Source organism: Sciurus vulgaris (genome assembly GCF_902686455.1).
Source record: "Sciurus vulgaris genome assembly, chromosome: 12".
Classification (NCBI taxonomy): domain Eukaryota; kingdom Metazoa; phylum Chordata; class Mammalia; order Rodentia; family Sciuridae; genus Sciurus; species Sciurus vulgaris.
The window spans coordinates 75861956-75877922 of NC_136473.1; the positions used below are offsets into that span (position 1 = coordinate 75861956).

At 41.5% G+C, this 15967-nt stretch overlaps 1 long non-coding RNA gene across 2 annotated transcripts in view; it reads right to left on the bottom strand.

Annotated features, from left to right (window-relative positions):
• Positions 1–14713, bottom strand: part of LOC306642268 — a 32201-nt gene extending 17488 nt beyond the window's left edge. For both annotated transcript variants that reach the window (XR_013758458.1, XR_013758459.1), the window contains exons 1-2: positions 14530–14713; positions 13206–13348 (exon numbers count right to left, since the gene is read on the bottom strand). This is a non-coding gene — a long non-coding RNA (uncharacterized lncRNA). The remainder of the gene's footprint in view (positions 1–13205; positions 13349–14529) is intronic.
• Between the last annotated feature and the right edge of the window lie 1254 nt (positions 14714–15967).

A 15967-nucleotide genomic window follows, 5' to 3' on the forward strand; every position in this document is an offset into this window, starting at 1 on the left:
TCTGTTTATACCTTTCTATTTATATCATTCACATTGTCAAGAAAGGGCCTGGAACAATAATAGCTTCCATTCTAAAACTAGTTCTGACTGTTCTCCTTCATGCCCCCATCAGTATAGCCATCTTCACCAAAGTCATTCCTTGAGCACATGTCTTGCTTCTCTATCTCCTTGCTTTTTGCACAAATTGTCTCCTGGACCTAGAATGTCCTCCTTATTTTTCCATGCCCTGTTCCTTCCAATCATGCACAGCCCAGCTTCAAAGTCCCTAGATGACTATAAGGATATCTACTATTTGTAACTCCACCCAGTGAGTGGTGGTATGACAGGGTCTCATCTCAACTGGAAATACTGAGCACTTCCTCATATTGGATTGTTCAGTACTAGACTTTGACCCTGAAAACTCAGTATTTATTTTTGCCTTATTATTCTATTTTTTCCTGAGTTCTAAGTATATAGATACTTAGAATAGGGCCTAGAGGCTACCTGTGAATGTCAGATTCTACAAACACATGGAGGCACAAACTAGGTGAGGCCAGGAGATTCAATAAGAAGAAATGATGAACTCCCTGACACTGGCACAAAGACTCTTAAAGAAAGAAAACACCTGTTTCTCACCCAGTTAAGTTCCAGAGGCAGACTGCAAACTCTTAAATGATATCATTATATGCTTCTATAAAATTAGTTAAAGCAAGGACAGAGATGGCCCTGCATCTTCGACATTCACAGGGCTAAGACAATTCTACAAAGTCATTACTTGGACCTTGTCCAGCATTGACAAGTGACACTCTATGCACTGGGTGATTGGATAGTATTAACCTTCCAGAGGCACAGGGACTTTGGGAATGGGCATAAAAACTGCTGCAATGAAGATGCATATTCTTTGAATAGTGCTAATGGCCCTAAGGTGTATTTTGCTAAGTCCTTGACTATACAGAACTGCAAAAGTTACCCTGAGTAACTGCCATTTATGCCAAACCATTTACCAACATGACTTTATTAGCAGCCACAGACATGACTGTGGGCAATAACTTCCTCCCCTCAGGTAACTGTGGTACCTGTGACCCCCCCCTCTGACTGTGCAGTCTGTGCGGGCCATTGAATAGGGAATTGGAGTTGGCCTGAGACAGCTCATTTGTAATGACTAGAGCATTAATTATAAGTAATTTGGAAAATGTCTTGATGACTATGTGTGCATTGAGTGGAACCAATTAAACCAGTGAAGCCAGGCACTTAGGAGGCCAGGCAGCTGCTCCACAGAGGGCTCAGGTAAGAAGGGAGCTGAGAGCTGTCCACCCAGGGTCTGGCAGACCTGTGCAAGCAAGAAGTGTCCTCTCAGAGAGGCTGCCTCAAGCTAAGCTGGTGATGATGTTCAACAGAGTGAAGCATGGAACAGGGTCTGAGAGGAAAAGAAAGCCCTCATTATTTTTGCAAAATTAAACACACTTCCAAAGTACTGGGGCTATTATCAGCCATTATGTGGCATTAATATACAGCAGCTGATAATGGAAAGGGGTTGATGATCTCTTAGACTACATCAGCATATACTTAAGCAATATACTTAAGATGAAGGCAAGGCAATTAGCAAATCAGGTCAATTGTAGATGCATCCAAGCTGTGATGGAATTTTTCAGTCTAGTTTGTGATCCACTAGGGCCCCTCATGAGGAAAGCAGATATTCAATAGTTAGACTCTACCCAAATGTTGATGCCTATTGTAAGCTTACGAAGTGCATTCCTAATATCCCCAAATCTCCCAAAATCTACGAAGTGCTCTTTCAACTAAATTCCCATTTCCTTTTCATTTTATGGTGTGTTTTTAATATAAATAATTTGTATCATATTTTGACATCTTTTAGTTTCAAACCTAATTTATTCCCTCATCTCATATGCCTTTAGTTTACTTTCTTAGTTGTTTTTCCAGTACATTTTTTCCCCATTACTGGGGTCAGTAAGCATTGCCTTAAAAAAGTGTCCAGTGAGTAAATATTTTAGTCTTTGTACATCTTATGATCCCTGTCGGAGCTACTCAACTCGACTTGTGTAGCACAAAAGCAGCCAAAGACAATACATAAATGAATAAGCACAGCTCTGTTCCAAAACCTAGCAAGAGCAGATTTGACTTGTAGACAGTAGTTTGCCAACACCTTTCCTATAGGAACTGAAAGACAAATAAGCCTGTCCCACCTCTGGACTTGCATATGAAGGAGTACATTTCCAGTCACTGTCACAATACAAGCAGAGGTGGAAGGGCTATTCCAGCTTAACCATAGTCACAATGCTGGCCCAGAACAGTTACGTTCAAACAAAAGTCAGGTCACATCACTGTTCTGCTCAGAAATCCAAGTTGCTCCCCATCTTATTAAAAAGATAAAGGTCAACATGATTTGCACACTAGTCCCCATTACTCTATAATCCCTTCTCCTTTCACTATTCCCCCTTAGAGTTCTAGTCATTGGCCTTCTCATAGTCATCCAGGAAGCCAAGAAGGCTTCTGTTCATGAATTTTGTCCTTAGAGTCCCCTCTTCCTGGAATATTCTTTCTCTGAAAATCTGTGAGTTACTCTCTTACTTCCTTCAGTCTTTACTCAAAAGCCACCTTCCCAGTTCCATTCTGTCTGGTATTTTACTTGATGTGTCAGCTTTCCATCACTGTGACGAAATGACTAGGAAGAATATCTTTAAAAAGGAAAAAATCTGATTTGGTTCATGGTTTCAGAGATTTTAGTGCATAGTTACTTGGCCCCATCACTATGACCTGTGGTAAAGCTGAACAACATTCTGAGAAGGGAATGGTGGGGCGAAGCAGCTCATCTCATGGTGCACAGGAAGTAGAGGGAAAGAAAGAGGAGGGGGACAAGATATACCCTTCAAAGGTACTCCCCAGTGACCTGCTTCCTCTAGGTAGGCCCCACCTCCTAGAATGTCCACCACCCCCGATAACCCCACCAGCTGGAGCCAAACCTTCAATACCAAGGTTTTGGGGGACATTCCTGACCCAAACTATAATGCATTACATGCCCTTTATTCTTTGTTTCCTTAAAATCAGCATACTACAGTAATGCAGTCACATCAGTGTTTATAGCAGTTCAATTCACAATAGCTAGATTGTGGAACCAACCTGGATGCCCTTCACCAGATGAATGGATAAAGAAACTGTGGTATATATAGACAATGAAATATTATTCAGCCATAAAGAAGAATAATAGTATGACATTTGCAGATAAATAAATGGAATTGGAGAATATCCTGCTAAGTGAAATAAGCCAAGCCCAAAATAACAAAGGCCAAATGTTTGCCCTGATAAGTGGATGATGATATATAATGGGGGGGGGGGATAAAAGAAGAATGGAGGAACTTTCGATTATGTAGAGGGAAATGAGAGGGAGGGGATGATGAGGGTATGAAAGATGGTGGAATGAGACAGACATCATTATCCTATGTACATGTATAATTACACAAATGGTAAGAACTACACCATGCACAGCCATAGAAACGAAAAGCTGTACCCCATTTGTGTACAATGAATCTCAATGCAGTCTGTAAAGCTAAAAAAGAAATAATTTTTTTAAAAAATTGCCACTATTCAGCATTTTCCACACACACACACACACACACACACACACACACACATACACACACACACACATGCATGCACACACAGACCTAAGACATGTGTATGCCATTGTTTGGTTTTTATTTCCATGTCCCTCCACTCCATTAGAACCCAGGCTGCTGAAAGGTGGGAATCTTTTTCTCTTTTGTCTACTTCAGTATCTCCCTGGCCTAGAACTATATCCAAATCATAATCGATAAATATTAATTAAATGAATGCATCCTCACCCAAGATCATAAGAGTATCTTCATTAAACTGAAGTGTTTTAAAATTAATGCAGCTTCTCTTTTGTCTGAGTACACATTCCTCTACTCTTCATCCTAGACATATGCCTGCCTGAGAAACATTAGAAATTATAGAATTAATATGAAAAAAAAAAAAAGCCAAGACGGTATTCAACTTTTAAAGCAAAAAAAAAAATCTAGATTGTTGAAACTATAATAGCTGACAAGTCAAGATGTTGTCTTGAAAAAGGATTATCAAAAATGTCTTATCTCCTTTTTTAAGCACATTGACACCTGGGCTCAATCAACACCTGGATTCAAACACAGGTAGTCTCTAGGATGCAAAGGCCTGCTCTGTAAGGGAAGGGCTCTGACTGGGGGAGGTGGGAGAAAAGTCCTTTTCTCCTTGCACTCTGGCTATGGTGGGAGGGAAGGGGATGCAGCACAGTGAGCAACAGGGTCACCTCTCTTTCCCTCCTCTGAATTTAGGCTTAGAGAGAGAGAAGTTAAATAAGTTGACAAGAGGTCTAATGGGAGGAGCCATCCATCTTGTTATTTGGGGGGATCCTGGGAAGAATCTTGCTGACAAGCAGCTTCCTGCCAGCCTGGGCCTCAGCTGGATGGGATACCTGCAGTGTGTCAAGCAGAGGGCAGCCCTGATGTTTAGCTTGCCTGAACCACTGGGAGTCCCTGGGTAATGTGGCTGCTGAGTTGATAGTTACTGAGTTCTCTGCAGGAATTCCCATGGCCAAGCAATATGACCCTGCCTGGGAGTGGACTTTCTGGTCAGCTCAATGTTGTGAGACAGTAGTAAGATGCTGGTGGGAGACTAGGTGTGACCAAGGCAGGCAGGGAGTGCCACTGCAGTGCTGGCTGAGCAGAGAGAAATGAGTCTGAGCTGCACAAGGCACCCACTTCAGCATCAGAAACAGAGGAGGACATTAACACAATGACCAGGCAGATAGGGATGCCGCCAGTCAGCTCTTGCAGGAGGGTTGGGGAACAATTCCTTACTGTAGCAGATCCTGACTCCATCCAACCAATGTTGTTGTCTTTTCTATGAGCCCATAGAAAAATTACATTCACTCACTTGCATTACAGTTAGGTTGAAACCTTATGAGCAAGCAGGTCCTGGTGAAAAGAAGATGAGTATATTAATGTCCACCACTTCAGGCCTGGTCAACACATTTCCTGCCTGCATTCTCTTTCTACAGCAAGCACTCAAGTCATGTACTGAAGTAGGTAGAGAGATATGTTTTCAAGGAAAAAAAAAAAAAAAAAGGATGAAAGGACAGCCTGGATCACTAAGTAACCTCTTGGAGAAAAGCCATCCTTCCCACATCACACAGTAAGATGAAAGAGAAATAACCCTTCTTCCTGATAAGGCACTGAGATTTGGGGAAGGGGATGTTTGTTACAGAAGCTAACACTGCATAGCCTGACTTAGGTATCTGCCGAATGCCAGGTCACACACCTCTTTCCCATATGCACAAATGCCAGAGAGACTTCCTTTTTTTTTTTTTTTTTTTTTTTTTGCTCTCTCTCTCCTTCTAGAAAGAGATTGAACATTACCTGAAGGAATTATTTAACTTTTCCATTTTTAAAATGTGACTAAGGTTATATTTAAATGAATATTTAGTTCGTTTATTTCCTCCACTAAGTGGAAATTCAGGAGATAGACCAAATTAATTACAGACAAAAGTAAAATCTCATGTTTTATTCTTTTGCATATCTATGTTAAATCTGTGACCCCATTATACACAATCTGGGAGAGAGGTTTGAACAATAATTCTAAGATTCTCATTCTAACCTCTAAAATTCTAGTATGTGACAGTAAGTCTTGGGCCCAGCAAAGTATAGAAATAAGATTATAGGCTACAAACAAGGGCTTTTAAACCAGTCAAAACATGGCTCAATGCTTGTTCAGCCTCATATGACTCTGTAGCCTTGAGAAGGAAGACAGAGAATTCCAGGAGTATGTAGTTGAAAGGAAACTTTTACACTCTAAGTTCTATCTCATGAAAGGATGCCACATTTTTCTAAATTACAAAGAAATTTCTCTCATTTCTAGTCTGTGTCTATCTTTGTCTTTCTTTCACATACACACACACACACACACACACACACACACATACACACACACATCTCACACTCCCCATAGAACTATTTTATTTGTATTCACATTTTTTTATTGAAATCTTCTACAAAAATAATCAGATCCTAACTCAGAAACTCACAAACTTGCAATTCGACATCCCAACCTTGCATCCTTCCAATGAACCAGTTGGGACATGCTGCAGCCCTGCACTGGGACCCATCTCCAATTTTACAAAAGGTCTCTCTCTTCTGGAGTAAATGTGACTCTACTTCATCCCTAAAGGGACCCATATCACTAAAAATATGGGAGCAAAAAATGGATGACCACCCTTTGTAGGATGGTGAGAGCAAATCACACATTTATTCTGGCTGCCTTTGACCTGCCCAGCTGTGAGGAATAAACTCTTGCTTCTTGCACACCTGGCATCATTAGTTTCTGAAATAGAGAGCCTTATCAGTAGTGCTGCAGGAACCCATTCCCCTAATGAATCACATCAATTGAGTCTAGAGAAGACCATGCTGCCAGGGACCTCCTGGGTCCTGGGCTACAGCCCCTCACTGCCTCAGCTATATATGGGCAACATCTCAGTGTCCTTCTAGCCCAGTCCTTGGTTCTTTATGCCACTTCCCACACCCCTTAGAAGCCCAAATCCTAATCCAACAGGCCAAACCTCTTTCCCTTAGTACACCCCTTGCCAACCCCTTTTTCCTGGAGTTAGATCTAAACCTGAACTTCAAACTGAACAGATGAACCTCAACTCAAACCTGAATAAATGTTCTTAAAAATAACCCAGATATCTACAAATATAAGGATCATCTGAAAACCATGTCCCTCTGCAGTACTACATTCCCCTGCCCTTCAAAAGATCCACCTGGCATTCATATTCCTTTAATTCTGGCTGGTAGTCTTGGCTTATCCACCTTTGCTGACAAGAGCTAATAACATGTTCCACCACTTCAGGGAAAAGGACAGGTATGACCGCTGGGCAGCTCATCATGCCAACACTTAGCTATACACTTTCACCAGTGACTTAGGAATTCGCCATCTTTTTTGAGTGTGTTGTCCCTTTTTAATATAAAAAGATATCTCCATATAATCTTCCTCTTAGCATTTACTTATTAAGAAATATATAGTGACAAGCAGTGACTATGAATTTAATTATTCCTTTAAATGACTTCACTTAATTAATCCCAATAGTGTGTGTGAGTGTGTGTGTGCGTGTGTGTGTGTGTGTGCATGTGTTCTCACACACATTTGAAAACAAATTATACACTTAAGAACAGGACTCACTTTTTTACTCCTTTCACAAAGAATGCTTAGTGCACTGCATTTAGATTACTCTCTGGAACCTCCTGGGGTGACCACAGCTCACAGGTAGATTCTTTACCACAGATAGGGAACAGATGAGTGCTGAGGGACTCAACTTGTTTTCCCACCTTGTACTTGACCTCTGATATTTCCTTGCATCTGCCTATGTTGGCCACAATTCCCTCCTAACCAATTAATTCTACTTATTTCTTTGTCCCCAAGAAATCGTATAAGAAATTCAAGCAAAATTGGCCTTAATAGAAAGATAGCCTTTATTGTACCTATTCAGTGAAGGATTGGTCATTTAGGAAAATTAATGTTTCTATAATCATTTAAAAGGAACTCTATACAAATGACTGTGGATACCATTATATCATGGCAACAAATTTAAAAACCACTGGCTACATGGTTTCCATGATGGTAACATGCCATGTACCACTGCTACTGTTACCAGGAAGATTAGACACATTATTCAACTTGATGCTCATAGCAGCCTGATGAGACACTTACCAGAGAGGATTCTAGGATTGAGAGGGGTTAAGTATCCACCCCAAATCTTAGGGTTAGTAAGCAGTAATTAGTAGTAATTCAAAAGCACTTCTGTCCATACTAAAACTCATGTATCTGTTTTACTAAAGTAATCCTTGAGTAAAAGGAAGGAAACTTTGACCACTGGTAAATCCTTTTGAGTTTTTGCCATTGCTCCCATTAATGATATAGAAGGTTCCATGTGTTTATCTATAAAGATTCTGCCACTGATTAAAGCAACAACAGCAAAAAAGGAGACATGAGTTCCAACCAGGCCACTCGATAGGTTCATGTATTTCTCTGCTTGTTACTTTCAATAACTTGAATGTAATGTGTGCAGCCATTAAAATTCAAGACTCTGGAGCCAGACTGCTTAAATGCATACCTGATACCACAGTTAACTAACTAGGAAATCCTAGGCAAGTTACCTAACTTACCTGTGACTTGCGGTTTCCTCATCTATAAGATGGTAAGAATAACAGCATCTATGAGCTAATGTATGTAAATGCTCTTCCTATTACCTGATATATGGTTGGAGCCATGCAGAAGTTTCCTATTAAGTAATAACTTGCATTGAATATATATCGGTCTGCCATTTTGAAATAAAAGACATCCAGTAAAAATAAGGGTTAAGGAGAACTAACACACTACCATCTGTCTGACAGGGATCATGCATTCTCTAACACTGAGTGAGGGGAGTTCTACCCTCCAATCGATGGAGTATTCTGAACCCATATGTGTATCAAGCATTAGTTGTATTCATGGCTGCATGAGAAGTAGGTGGTGGGGTGAGGATAAAAACCCAGTTGGAGAAACACTAAAGCCTGACTTCTAGTTACAATAACGTGATACGATCTTGTATAATTTTAACCAAACTCACTGACATTTGGGAAGAGACAGAAGAGAAAAATCTCATGAGGAAAAACATGGCTCTTTGCCATTTAAAAATACCAAAATGAGTACATTACCCTTAGCATTTACATTGGATTTAAACTATTTTAGATCGGATAATGTGCGGCATGAATTACAAATGAGGACATTACAAAATGCCATGCTCGGTGTTGGCTGTGGGCTGAGTGTGAATGATCCCTACCTCAAGTAACTTATAGTCTGGTGAAGGAGATGGGACAGAAACAAAGTCAACTCATTCAACTCAGTGTGGAGTGGTGCTGGGTGTGATAAGCATGGGAAGGATTATCCCAGATGGAGTAGAAGTTCTGAGCCAACACATGGAAGGAGGGAAAAACAGATCAGGATGCTTGGAGGATAGTAAGTGGTTTTCTTCAAAAGGTTGCCTGTTAGAATTTCTAAAGTTCTGGTAGGAACTCAAGTGGAAAAGAGAAGGGAACATTTGGCTTCCTATCAAACCACAGGCACCAACACTCAGAAAAGGCAAATCACTTGCTAAATATTACAACGAATCAGCTCTCCACGACCTGCAGGTCCCTCAGATCAGAGGCTGCAGGACCTCAGTCATTTCTCCCTGGGTATTATCCAGAGGACAAAAGAACCAGGGTCTCCATCCATACAGGGTTCATCCAGCTGCCATCTACAATAATAAGAAGACAGCTGTTTAGCTTCCCAGGATTGCTGTACCAAAGTACCACAATCTGGTGACTTAAAACAACAGAAAATTGTTCTGTTGGTCCAAAATCTGAGATCAAAGCATCATGCTGCTCCAAAGACTGTTAAATCCCTTCCTTTCCTCTCTCAGTTTCTGGCGGCTCCAGATGTTTCCTGGTTTGTGGCAACGTCACTGCAATCTTCACATGGTGTTCGATTTCTGTTTTCTCTTCTTCCATTGAGACCACCAGTCATTGGACTTAGGGGCCACCCAAAATCCAATATGTTAACATCTTGAGATTCTTAATGAGTACATAGGCAATGACCCTATTTGCAAACAAGGTCATACTCTAAGGTTCCAGGTAAACATGAATATGTGGGGGACACATTTCAATCCAATCAAAGAGACATAAGAACAAACATGCAAGTAGAGACAAATGCCAGATTCAGAGCATCCAGGTCACCGTTCACCTCTGCCACCAGCCACCTCTGCTACAGATGCCAGGCATAACCAATGACAATCTTCAGGTGCCCACTCTGACCCCCACCGGATCCCTTCACCCACCCCTTAGTTCTGCTGGCCTTAGCATTCTGTACAGATCAGGTGGAACATTGCAGAGGTCACACTTTTGAAGGGAGAATAAAATTTCTTTTGAACATATGCTCCACTGAACAGGAGTCTGAGGAGACAGCTTGTGCTTCCCTCTTCCCAGAGGGCTGTTCTCGACTTGTGGTGAAACACTCAGAGGAAACTGCTGAGCTAGAGAACCGTGACCTCCCATTAGATGCGCTGGCTGGAAAACACGACACACAGAGATAAGGAGCGGGAAGACCGCAGGGGAGGGAGCCTCTGGGGCACCAGGCTCAGCCTCACATCCACTCAAATGATGTAGACTGCAGGCCCAAGGAAATGGATCATTTCTACTGGTGACCCAGTGATGGAGGTGACCCAGAAACAGGTGCGAGAACAACTAAAGAATACGTGTCTCCAGAGGGATGGCAGCTCAAGAGAGTAATGATTCTTCAATTAGTACACACATATAACCCTGTCTTCTCTCTACAATTATTTAAAACAAGACACGTGAACCTGAGCCCATGGGAGGGGTGGGGTGCGGAGGAGTAAGAATCACTTAAAAATGAATGCCAAGTGCTGTGTATCCCTGCCCAGGTGTTTTTTTCAGTTTAGAGTATATAATATTTTTAAATACTCAGAGGGGTCTTTCTCCTTAAAAAAAAAAAAGTTAAGAAACACTTGAGCCAGGCATGATGGCTCATGCCTGTAATCCCAGGGGCTTAGGAGGCTGAAGCAGGAGGATTATGAGTTCAAAGCCAGCCTCAGCAACTCAGCAAGGCCCTAAGCAACTCCGCAAGACCCAGGATCTAAATAAAGTATTTTTAAAAAAAGGTGGTAGGGGCTGGGTATGTGGTTCAGTGGTTAAGCACCCCTAGGTTCAATCCCCAGTGCCAAAAAATAAAAATAAAAATAACTTCATTTTTCTTCTCCATGTGAATTGTGAATTTAATAGAAGGTAGCTTTCATTCTCTTACGTCCCAGATGAGACACCACTGGAGTTAAGGAAGAGGTGTTGGATAAACTCTTAATTTCTTGACTGATTTAGATTAAAGGCCATCCAGTAAAAGATCTTGAGTTTCCTCCCCTACTTTATCACAGATCACTTTGTGGGGAGCCCTTACGTAAATTATTGAGGCCAGAAGCGGGAAGTTAAGATGTTTGCTCCCTACAGTACCTGTCTTTCTATGAAACAGAACTGTTCACAAAGCAGACATTGACATTTGTGGTCTGACCGGTCAGCATTTAATGGAATCCTTGTAGGCTACAGCAAGGGAGACTGGGATGTCAATCTGTTTGCTGTAGAATTACATTGCTTGATCTTTATCTAACAAGAATTACTAAAGTATTTGTTAATTCCTTGCATTGCTTCAATGTTCTAATAGAAAGGCTTCCCTGACTTGGTCAAAACAAAAATAAAATACCCTTCCCCTCCCCAAAGAAGACAATGCATAAGTCAAGCATAAAATATTTACCCTCCGTGCTTTCCCAGAAAAAAGTTTGCCAACTTTTGACCAATGCTTTAGTCAGCTTTTTCACCATTGTGACCAAAAGACCTGACAAGAACCATTTCAGAGAAGGAAAAGTTTATTTGGCACAGTCATGGTTTCAGAGGTCTCAGTCCATAGACAGCCAACTCCAATCCTCCGAGCCTGAGATGAGGCAAAACATCATGGCAAACATATGTGTCAGAGAAAAGCAGCTCAGGACATAGCCATCAGGAAGCAAGGCGAGTTCTCACTCACCAGGGACATGATGTAACCTCCAAAAACAGGCCCCAGTGACCTCCCTTCTCCAGCCACACCCTCCCTGCCTATAGTTACTGCTCAGTTTATCTACTCAAGTAGATTAATGAACTAATTAGATTAAGACTCTCATAATTCAATCATTCCACCTCTAAACTTTCTTGCATTATTTCACACATGAGATTTTTGGGGGGACACCTTATACCTCAATAGCAGCCTATTTTATAACAAAATGAAACTTGGTTCCCTAACCACAGTTTCAACAATTGAGACAGCATAGAGTAGAGATAAATCACAGCTTGAACACAGGTCATGGGACTGACCCTGAATCCTGGTTCTGCCACCTCCTAACTAGTGTCTCTGGACTTCAGTCTCTTTATCTGCAAAATGAAGATAATGAGAAAAAACCTACTTAACGGATTGTTGTGAAGATAACACAGCAATTACAGTTTAAAGGCACTCAATGGATAAATACATAATAGAAATAGTACTCAATAAATCCTAACACTATTTAAAATGCATTTCATAAAAAAGACTTTTAGGCAAGAAGAATCTGAGCTAATAAATCCTGCTAACTTAAAAGTTTCTTAAATATGAGAGAGTCCTCAAGTATTATCTAGGCCATTTCTCATTTTATTGGTGAAAAAACTGACCCGAGAGGTTCATGAACTTGCTAAAAGTCACAATCTGCTGGGTCCTACATTGGAACAACTATTGTATTGTGGAGAAATTATGTAGTCTCTCTTCATTCAGGGTGTATTCGTTCATTCGTTCAACAAACATTTAAAGAGTAGCTACCATATGACCAGCACTGCAGAAAGCCCTGAGGATGAGAAAGAGTGAGAGAGACCCCGTCTTTACAGCGGGGGAGGAGGGTTGTCAAATGAACAAGTGTAGAATGTAATGTGCTGCAGATCCTAAAAAAGACCAAGCCTTCCTAGGAAAAGGGAAGAAGAGCAAGAGTCCACACTGAGGAGATGCTCACCAGGCAGATGGGCAGCAAGAGCCAAGACCCAATGGTTCTTTTATAAGAACCAAGCATGCTCTGAGAGCTTCAAGGAGTTTGGTAAAGGAGGCGTGGTGAAGGCAAATAGAGACCAGAGCATTAAAGGCCATCTTTGCTCTGCTGGGAAGTTTGAGATTTATTCTGTAGTCACTATTTGAGAGTTTTAAGCAAGGGTACAATATGGTTTCCACTTCAGAAAAAAGCACCCTGCAAGCAGCAGCATGTGTGGCAGATGAGAGGGACCCAGATGACAGGCAGGAGATCAGCTCAGGGTCCATAAGAGAGAAGAGTTGAACTGGAGCAGAGTCCTTAGACCACCAGGAGAGGAGGGGGAGGGAACAGTGTGGGGCTGGAGCCAGAGCTGGAGACTGTGGGCTTCTATGTTTATTCGCATGGCGAAGGAGAAGAAAGAGTGCAGAGTGAACCCTGCATTTCTAGCTGAATGAGCAGAGTATGTGGTGATTTATCTAAAAGGGAAACAAAGAAAGAACCATCCCATTTGGAAAGAAATTTCACCGATTCTGTTCAAGACATGATGGAGCTGACAGACCTGTGAGGCGTCCAGGTGGTGGCGTCTGGGATACAGTGCTGAGGCTCAGGCTGGTGATCCAGGCTGGGCGCACAGACATATGATGAATCAGGACACAGGAAACAAGCAGCCATCAGGAAACAATTATCAGGTCAAGTGAGAACCTAAGGAATATCGCCAGCATTTGAGGCATAGTTGAAGGGGGAGAACATGAAAGAGTCACACAATTGCCATGGAAATGAAAATGTTAAGATGGAGAGCAAAGCCCAAGAAAACACCATCTCCAAAGCCCTGGAGGCAGAGATGCAGAAGGAAAGGAGTGGACAAAGTTATCTGCCACAGGAAGGTCTAAACCTTCGAGGATAGAAGTCCATGGGGTCTGGAAATGAGAAGGTCATTGGTGAACTTTATGACATTCCTCAGAGCAAGTTAGAGCAGGAAGCAAGGGGTGAGCCGGAGGCTTAGCAAGTGGAAAGAGCCAGCAGAGGGAGCCTTCCTGGAGCTCGGCTCTGGGGTCCGCAGAGAGGAAGGGATGGACAGAGGTATGGGACAGAGTTGCTATCACTCTGCCTTTTTTGTTGTTGCTTTGCCTTTTTGATTTGGTTTTAGGAGAAGACACATTCAAGAATTTTCATAGACTTTGAAAATTGTGCCAGAAGAGATGGATGTTTTGGAAATCTACAAGCAGACAAACACACGCGCGCGCGCACACACACACGCGCACTGGAGCGATGCTTACAAAATGGTGAAAAAGGACAGGTCAAGAGTGCAGACAATATTAGGAGAATGGAGGGCACAGATCCTCATCAATGAGAGTAACAGCAAAGATAATAATAATTTTGAACAGTTTTGCTGTGCCAGACATACTTTACATGCATTTGCAATTAAAATATATTCAAGATGTACCTGTGCATATTATTTAATCTTCTTAGCAACCCATAGAGCAATACCTTTATTATTCCTATTTGCAAAGAGGAAATTGAGACATAAAAAGGTAAATAGTGTGTCCCTGGGCATGGGTTAGTGAGTGGTGGTTCCAGGATTCTGATACAGAGAAGCTCCTAAAGTTACTCCAACAGCCTCACAGCCTCAGTACTTCTAGGAAGGAGAAGACAAGTTCACCCGCCCACGATGATGTCAGGAGTGTGCGCATGCGCATGTGCTTGGTTGCGAGAGCATACCTCTAGTGGTCTGCAGTCAGGATCAGGAAAGAAAGTGAAGGGTAGATGAAAAATATACATACTCCATGCTGAAACCCTTCAGTGAATCCGGGTGCCGTCTTCAACAGCTCCACTTCAGGCACACGCACCCCACCCACTCTGGGCTATTTCCTTTCCTGGCTCACCTTGCCTTTTCTCACTGAGGGCTTGCACCTCTGCCGCAGGGACCCATAAATACTCATTTATCATCTCCTTGCACCCATTCCTCTAGCTGGAATATCACTTTCTTAGGTTGCTGCTTCAACCTTTATTCCTCGTAGCCCTTTAATGACTGATCCAGACTCTGGACCTACATTTCTTGAAGCCAGATCCTGGCTCCAACTCTCACTAGAAGCTGGGACTTTGAACAAGTTATTTCACCTCTGGGTACTTCGGTTTACTGATCTACTAAATGAATAACAATAGGACCTCACTCAAAGGATTTTGAGAAAATTAAATAAGTTAAAGTACATAAAGTATATTCCTCAGTCCCAAATATTCCACAGGTACTAAATGAAACAAGATGATATCTATATATCTATATCTATATATCCATATATCTCTTTATCTATCTATATAATGTATATGTTTTACTGTAGCTCCCTTTATAGCATTTACCACCATTTTAATTGAATAAATAATAGTATAATTAAATCTAACTTCTGACCCCTAAAATATATAAGAGAGGGCCAGAGACAGTCCATCTCTTTCTGCATCATTTTCTGAGGGACCAACAGGAACTAAGCTTTCAAGGGTATTTTCAGAGAAAATTGAATTTATTTGACCAAGAATATTGAGTGATTGATATTATGCCTCAGGGGACTTAACTAAGGAGGAGGTAAAGTTGAAAGGAGGCTTGGTGACTTTGGAGAACTCTGTGGTAAACGCACAAGAGGAAGCAAATTCAGATAATGCAAGGATTTTATCAGAGCTTGACAAGTATTTGAAGTTTACTGCTGCATTTAAAAAAAGAAAGAAAAAGATTATCTGTACTAATAACATGATGGTGAGACAAGTAGTACAAATATAGGCACGTTCTCATCCACACAGACACATTGAGAATGGCAAAAAGCAGGAAGACTTCAGCCAGCCAAGCTAGGAGTGCATTTCCTGCTGGTCCCTGTCTCTGAAGATATGGGAAAGTGGATCAGTTCTTTCAGTTGTAAAATGAGAAAGATGAGACCTCCTTACCAACTTTTGATAGATAAATTAAAATATGTGTATAAAGTTTGAGGTACACAGTAGATATTCAATAAGTGAGACCTGCTCTTAATGATAATAATGATTATTCATGCAGAGTAGATGTCTTCCTGAGGGACTGCATGCAAATCAGCTGATGATTGAAATGCACTGCTATGTTCCCTCCATAAAAGGATCTTATGTTGAAGCCCTTTGTAAGACATAAAATCACCCTGTGAAACAGGGACCCCATCCCCATTATTTAATTTATGTAGTTCCTTTATGAACGTTGGAGTGTGATAATTCATAATAATGCAACTGTATAGTGGTACCCAGAGGCAAAGCTGCTCACTTCTTGTGGGGATCCACATTTATTTTGGGGTGATAACCAAAGAGAAAATCCTT